Below are 6437 nucleotides of genomic sequence, written 5' to 3'. Positions count from 1 at the left end.
ACTATTTTGGGCTATAAGAGGAAAGGAGAGGAAGAGAGGAAAAAGAGGACAGACAACAACAGGAAGCTATAGGTGAGAGAGAAATGCAACAAAAGAAGATGAAAGAGAGTTGGATGAAATAAGAAAGAGAGAAGGAGCAAAGTCAAAAGATCAGAGAGAGACAAGAATGACCAGAACAACAAAACCTATCTATAAGTAAAACCATGGAAGAAGAAATAAAATTACTGTCAATAAATATAAATGGATCCAATGTACAAGAAATAGACATAGAAACAAGTAATTGGGCAAACCATAATCCAATAAAATTAAATGGAAAGGACATGCTGAATCAATCAATATTAAAAGACGAGGAATTTATTCAATTCATGGAAAAAGAATTTTCCATGACTTTTTCTTTAAAGAGAATAAAAAAGAAGAGACCTCATTACAAAATGTATGGGACACAGCAAAGGCATACATTAGAGGTTTAGTCATAACCTACATGGGAAAGAAAAAAAAGAAGAAACAAAACCAAAAGATATTATAAGAAGAATATAAGAGATTAGAGTTGGAATTACAAAAAGAACCACAAAAAAGAGTCTACAAAATCAAGGAATTAATAAAACATAAATTGAATTAAACAGATAAAGAAGAATTAGCACAAAAAATTAAAAGTGCTAAACAATTTATTTTTGAAAATGCAAACAAACCAGGAAGATGGCTGGCATATAAATTTAAAAAGGATAAGGAAAAAAAACTGATATACCAATTAATTGATGAAAAAGGAAGCCTTCATCATCAAAATGACAATAAAAAGAAAGTGATCCAAAACTATTATGAAATATTATAAGATCAACAGACAGTTTCAGAAGATAAAATAAAACAATATTTAGAAAAAGTAGACTTACCTAAAATACCTGAAACAGTGAAAGCTATGTTAGATGAGTGTATAACAATGATGGAATTAACAGAAGCAATTAAGAGACAAAATAATGGTAAAACACCAGGCCCACATGGTCTACCAGCAGAACTCTATAAAGACTTACAAAATATTTTAAGTATTCCAATGTTGGAAGTGTTCAATGAAGTACTGCTAGAAGTGAAAGTACCAAATTCATGGACAGATATTACTCTCATACCGAAAGAAGATTCAGACTTACAACGGATAAAAAATTACAGACCAATATCCTTACTGATATATATTTACTGCTGACTATAAAATATATGCTTCAATAATTGCATAAAGACTAAAAAGATTCTTAAACCGATTTATACATTCAGATCAAAATTCATTTTTACCTAAGAGACAAATTAAAGACAATATGAGAAAAATATAAACTATATTCATTTGTAGACGATTTAGTCTTCATTCTGGAAGATTCACAAGAAACAGGACCTAAATTAATAATAAAAAAATAAGGAATGTGGCGAAGTGGCTGGATTGAAAATAAATAAAGAGAAAACTAAGATATTAGTTAAAAATCTTACAGACCTGCAGAAAAAAAAGAGTTAATGAAGAGAATAGATATTCAGATTACTAAGAAAGTGAAATACTCAGGGATTTACCTGACAGCAAGATGTATAACTATTAAAGACGATAATTACTATAAACTGATGCAATAAATTAAAGCCGAGCTGGAGAAATGGAAAAATTTGCAATTATCATTAATAGGAAGAATAGCTACAATAAAAATGAATATATTACTGAGATTACTATATCTATTTCAAACAATTCTGATAAAAGTGGAAAAAAATACTTTGAGGAACTCAATAAAGTAATATTAAGATATATATGGCAAGGGAAAAAAGCAAGAATAAGTTTAAAAATGCTGCAAGATGCAAGGAATAGAGGAGGCTTTGGGCTACCGAATTGGGAATCGTATCACCAGGCTGTGGTACTTATACTGGTGAAAGAATGGATTATATTGAGGAATACAAGACTATTGACTTTGGAAGGAGATGATTTGCAATTGGGCTGGCATGCCTTCTTGTGGTATGGGAAAAATAAAATACATGGTTACTTCCAAAGACATTACATTAGGAATGCATTATTGTTAGTGTGGGGAAAAAACTAGAGAACAACATTATTTGAGGATACCAGTTTGGCTTTCAACAATGGAAGCACTGATTCACCCAAACGTTATTAATATGGAAAATATTGTTAGATACAAAGGTACCTTGAATGAAAAGGGGGAACTCAAAACTAAACAAGAACTGAGCGATCAAGGGATTGATATGGCATGGTACTCACAAGTACAGATACATTCTAGATATGAGAAAGATATTAAACTATGTGGATTTTATAAAGAACCGACAGAATTAGATAAAATATTAACAGGAGCAGAAGGAAAATTGATAAAGAAAACATACAGCTACTTATTGGGTATTAAATTGGAAAGTGAACAAGTGAAGGAGACAATGATAGTATGGGGAAAAAACTTGGGCTATACAATAGAGTTAAATAAATGGCAGAAACTGTGGGACAGGAACTATACATTAACAATGTCAACTGCATATAAAGAAAATTTTTGTAAGATGTTTTACAGATGGCATTTTGTGCAAGCACATTGACTTAAAGCCAGATAGAATAGAATAGAATAGAATAGAATAGAATAGAATAGAATTTTTTATTGGCCAAGTGTGATTGGACACACAAGGAATTTGTCTTGGTGCATATGCTCTCAGTGTACATAAAAGAAAAGATACGTTCATCAAGGTGTATTTATATCAAGGTATATATATTCATCAAGATATATTCTTGTTGGGGATTTTGCCTGAAAAATATAATGCATATTTTATTATTCACATATTAACTGCAGCTAGAATTGTATTTGCACAAAATTGGAAAAGTGAAGATTCCCACAGATGAAAACGTGATTGAGAAAATATTGGAATGTGCAGAAATGAATAGACGAACGCTAGCAATCAAGGAAAAAGAACAAACTGAATATTACAGGCTATTTGGGATGAGTTTGATTCTGTGGCTCTCGAGGACGTGGACAGGTTGCTGGGGAGGTTACATGCAACTACATGTTTACTGGACCCGTGTCCTTCCTGGTTAGTGCTGGCTGCTCAGGAAGTGACACGAGGCTGGCTCCAGGGGATTATAAATGCTTCTTTGGTGGAAGGGGTTTTCCCCGCCGCCTTGAAAGAGGCGGTGGTGAGACCTCTCCTCAAGAAGCCTTCCCTGGACCCAGCTATTTTGGGAAATTATCGTCCAGTCTCCAACCTTTGCTTTGTGGCGAAGGTTGTAGAGAGTGTGGTTGCATGGCAGCTCCCCCGGCACCTGGAGGAAGCTGTCTATCTAGACCCGTTCCAGTCCGGCTTCCGACCCGGTTACAGCACGGAGATGGCTTTGGTCGCGTTGGTGGATGACCTCTGGAGGGCCAGGGACAGGGGTTGTTCCTCTGCCTTGGTCCTATTAGATCTCTCAGCGGCTTTTGATACCATCGACCATGGTATCCTGCTGCGCCGGCTGGAGGGATTGGGAGTGGGAGGCACCGTTTATCGGTGGTTCTCCTCCTATCTCTCCGACCGGCCGCAGACGGTGTTGACAGGGGGGCAGAGGTCATCCGCGAGACGCCTCACTTGTGGGGTGCCTCAGGGGTCGATTCTCTCGCCTACCCTGTTCAACATCTATATGAAGCCGCTGGGTGAGGTCATCAGTGGTTTCGGGGTGAGTTATCATCTGTACGCTGATGATACTCAGCTGTACTTTTCCACCCCGGACCACCCCAACGAAGCGGTCGAAGTGCTGTCCCGGTGCCTGGAAGCTGTACGGGTCTGGATGGGGAGAAACAGACTCAAGCGCAATCCCTCCAAGACGGAGTGGCTGTGGATGCCGGCACCCCGGTACAGTCAGCTGCATCCGCAGCTGACTGTTGGGGGCGAGTTAGTGGCCCCAAAGGAGGTGGTTTGCAACTTGGGCGTCCTCCTGGATGGACGGCTGTCCTTTGATGAACATCTGGCAGCCGTCTCCAGGAGGGCTTTTTACCAAGTTCGCTTGGTCCGCCAGTTGCGTCCCTTCCTTGACCGGGATGCCTTATGCACAGTCACCCACGCTCTGGTTACGTCTCGGTTGGATTACTGCAATGCTCTCTACATGGGGCTGCCCTTGAGGTGCACCCGGAGGCTGCAGTTAGTCCAGAATGCGGCTGCGCGAGTAGTAACGGGAGCCGTTCGTGGCTCCCACGTAACATCACTGCTCCGTAGTCTGCACTGGCTTCCTGTGGTCTTTCGGGTGCGCTTCAAGATTTTGGTTTACCACCTTTAAAGCGTTCCATGGCTTAGGACCCGGGTACTTACAAGACCGCCTGCTGTTACCCTATGCCTCCCACCAACCTGTACGCTCTCACAGAGAGGGTCTCCTCAGGGTGCCGTCCGCCAAACAGTGTCGGCTGGTGGCCCCCAGGAGTAGGGCCTTCTCTGTGGGAGCATCGACGCTCTGGAATGAACTTCCCCCTGGCCTACGTCAAGTGCCTGATCTTCGGACCTTCCGTCGTGAGCTAAAAACACACTTATTTATTCAAGCGGGACTGGCATAATAGTTTTGATTTTAATTTGGGGTTTTATTGATATTTTTAAAATTTTAAATTCAAATTCTTAAATTATCAGCCTTTTGCAATTTGTTACGTTTTAATTGTTGGTTTTAATTGTATATATTCTGTGTCTTATCTCTGGCTGTACACCGCCCTGAGTCCTTCGGGAGAAGGGCGGTATAAAAAAAAATTTAATAAATAAATACATAAATAAATACATGATATGGGACTTATTTTATCAATGGTTAGACAATAAAAATGGAAGTTAGAAACAGGCCATTTTAACCAAGATTAGTGAAATAAAGAAGATACGTTAAGACAGAGAAGCAAATATTATGATTATTATGTTTAACATTATCATTTTAATGCTATAGAATTAATGTTAAAGTAATGAATATTGCTGTAAATTATGATTATTACTGTAAAAAGATATCTATATCCAGATGACACACTGTTTAATTGAAGATAGAATTATTAAATTGAAAAATAAAAAAAATAAAAAGAGGAAGATGGCCCCATTCATAAGCAAAGCAAATGCTGCCAGCAGAAGCCCGTTCAAGACAGGATATTTTGAAACTCCTTGCAGCAAAGTTTGACAGCTAACAAATGCAGAATGGTAGGATTAGAACACAAGGCCCATATTGCACAAATTCCACACTTCAAAGTTGCAGAAACTATAAAGATCCATTCACCTATTTAGCCATTTAGTCAGCTGTCCCCAGAATCACAAGTGGTTGGTGGTTCTGTTGCATCAATAAAGAGAACCTTTCTTTCCAATCAGCCTCCAGCCTCCGTTTTATTTCCAGTGCCTTTCTCTTAGCTTGGAAGTGAACCAGATGGATTTTCCTTCCAATGAAACAAAAAAACTAGCTGCAGGTAGAGTGATTCAGTTAAAACAGCAATGGGTATGCCAATGAAAGAGCTGGAAGTGGACCGTGATGGTGAACCTATGGCGCACATGCTGGAAGTGGCACATAGAGCTATCTCTCTGTGCACGCAAGCCGTCGCCCATTGCTCTTCTGGTGTATGCGGGAGTATCAGAAACTGGAAGAGCAGCCGTCCGGTGTTCTGGATGATCTTCTAGTTTCCGGTGCACACATGCACACTAGCCACCTAGTCTTCCGTTTTCTGGCATGCATGTGCATGCAAAGACCAGCTGGGCAATGCAACAGGGGCAAGAGAGGGGGTCTCACAGTCCCTGTACATGTGAGACAGAGCAACTTACCAAAAATTAGGCGAGCAGCCGAAGCAGGCAATGGAGGCAAATGGGGAGGGAGGCAAACGGGGCTACGGAGGCAAATGGAGGCAGCAGAGGCAAACAAAGAGGGAGGCAAACGGGGGCAATGGAGACAAATGGGGGCAACGGAGACAAACGGGTGAAGAACAGCTGAGCGGCGGGTGTGAGGACGAGCAGGAAGGCAGGCAAACTGGTGAAGAACAATTAGGCCATGTCCTTGAGGCAGTGCAGGAAGGCAGGCGAGGCGTGAAAAGGAGTGGGAGGGGAGGGGATGGGCCAGTCAGTGGTGCAATTTGCCAGATCACTGAATAGTGCACCAAATAGTGCATAATCATTACTATCGGTTCGGGAGAACTGGTCCAAACTGGCTGAATACCACCTCTGCTCCACAACTGCACAAAACATTCATAATTCAAGCTTACATATTTATTGTTTGCTTTTCTAAATAAACAAACATAAAACTTACTTTCTCAATTCATACATTTCTTAATGGTCTGCTTGCATGCTCTTGTTATCTCCCTAAAACCAAAAGAGTTTTAAAACCAAAAATACTTTTGGTTTTCTAGAGTTAGAAAACTCTAATTTTCAGAGTTTCTTTAATAAGGCTTACTGGAAAGGCAGGCATGAAAATACAAGAATTCTGGCCCCAGAACTATTTTCCACGTCAAACATATGGAAGTAAG

Source organism: Ahaetulla prasina, chromosome 5, assembly GCF_028640845.1.
Source record: "Ahaetulla prasina isolate Xishuangbanna chromosome 5, ASM2864084v1, whole genome shotgun sequence".
In the NCBI taxonomy this organism is placed as follows: Eukaryota; Metazoa; Chordata; class Lepidosauria; order Squamata; family Colubridae; genus Ahaetulla; species Ahaetulla prasina.
Note: the sequence above shows the minus strand (reverse complement) of the source record.